We start from the raw sequence: 2,055 nt of genomic DNA, 5'->3' as shown, positions 1-2,055 counted from the left end.
TTTGGATTTAGGGGATCAGCACACAGTCTCTGCTCAGAGGGGGTCCGGGGGTGGGGGGGGGTGGTTCATCCATGCTGAGAGGACAGCAGGGTGAACTCAGGACTATGAAGAAAAGGATAGCATACGTCCATAAAGGCCTCGGCCGAATGTAGCGATCTTTTAATTGTTTAAAGAGAAGCCAGGACACTGGATTTTTATGTGAAATTTCTTGATTTTTAATTACCAGTTGATTAAAAATTTTTTTTAAATGGTGTGGGCCAAATAAAACCCATCTGTGCCAAGGCCTCAGACTGACAGTTTGCTTCCTCTGATCTAAAAGAACTGGTTTTGTTTCTTTTTTAGCTTTATTTTCAATTAAACAACATATTGACTGAGGAGTTCAATGTGTATGGTACCATGTTAGGGGCAATGAAAGACAAAAAGATGTAATCTTTCATTGGAACAAGGCAGCCTCTGATGTAGGAGACAGGGTTCATGACTATAATTTTTTAAAAAAGAGGTTGCAGTAACTCATTTTTAGTTTTATTTCCTTTTGGTTTTGGCCCAGTTTCTTTACCTGACCCCCAACACCGTATCTTATTTCCTTTGACCTTTTCCCCAGTTTTAATAGTTTCTATTCCCACTTCAGTTCAACCAAGCAAATAATTCCATCTCTCAAAGTATGTATTTATAAATGCATCTCTTAGAAATATCAAATATTCTCTTCCTTATTTTGTTGCCAGTGTTTCTCTTCTACTGAAAAATTGCTTTAAGTGTTTCTTTACACGCTCTCATCCTTGTAAGTTTAACTATATACACCTGTATGATATAATTTATATCTGAACTTGACTTTTTATCCTCAGAAGAATGTGTGATAGGACAGAACTTATTAATATGATTAGTATGTAAGTGTCCACAACATTCGCTACTGCTCCTCCCAGCAGGCGAGAGACCTGGCTAAAGCCGCCAGTACCACCCAGGCAGTTCTCTTGACTTGAGCGACTTCCCCTGCCCTGGAAGACCCAGGAGGCCCGATCCTCCCACCGTCCTCTGGTGCCGTCATAACTGGCAGACTGGAGTCAGGACCTGCTATATAATTTGCAGGGCCCAGAGTTTAGACTTGTAAAGAATTTCAAGACATTAACAGCAAAGCATTAAACTAAGTATGAGGTGCTTCTGAGTGCAGGGTGCTACGTTGGCTACGTAGCTCTCAGGGTGATGAAGGTGGCCTTGACTGTGGTTGTGGACCTGTGGACACTTGGAGCCAGAAAAGTTGCTGGAAGGCTGGTAGCAGGAAAACATGGCCCAGAGACATGGGATGAGGTATTTTTTTTTCAGGGGCATTTTGGGGTGAGAGAAGTACAGAGGTCGTTTATAGTATGAGCAAAGGGAGGGAATGGAAAGGTTAAAGACTTCTTGTTTGGAGTGTTATAATCTTCATGTCTCCCTTTGTCTCCCTTTAGGGTGTTCAAGAAACAGAACTGAAAAAAAAAAGGAAAAAGAAAGTAGAGGTGAAGAGGATAGATCTGGAGATTAAGTGAACCTAAGTGAGACAGAGAAAGACAAATATCATATTGTATCACTTACATGTGAAATTGAAAATAATGATACAAATGAACTTATTTACAGAACAGAAATAGATTCACAGACAGAGAAAAATTTATGGTCACCAAAGGGGAAAGAAGGGGAGGGATAAATCTGGAATTTGGGATTGACATGTACATCAGTTCAGTTCAGTTCAATTCAGTAACTCAGTCGTGTCCAACTCTTTGCAACCCCATGGACTGCAGCAGGCCAGGCCTCCCTGTCTATCACCAACTCCTGGAGTTTACTCAAACTCATGTCCATTGAGTCGGTGATGCCATCCAACTATCTCATTCTCTCTTGTCCCCTTCTCCTCAAGCCTTCAATCCTTCCCAGCATCAGGGTCTCAGTTCTTTGCATCAGGTGGCCAAAGTATTGGAGTTTCAGCTTCAGCATGAGTCCTTCCAATAAATATTCAGGACTGATTTCCTTTAGGATTGACTGGCTGGATCTCCTTGCAGTCCAAGGGACTCTCAGGAGTCTCCTCGAAAA

The sequence above is a fragment of the Budorcas taxicolor genome, chromosome 7 (genome assembly GCF_023091745.1).
Source record: "Budorcas taxicolor isolate Tak-1 chromosome 7, Takin1.1, whole genome shotgun sequence".
Taxonomy (NCBI): domain Eukaryota; kingdom Metazoa; phylum Chordata; class Mammalia; order Artiodactyla; family Bovidae; genus Budorcas; species Budorcas taxicolor.
Note: the sequence above shows the minus strand (reverse complement) of the source record.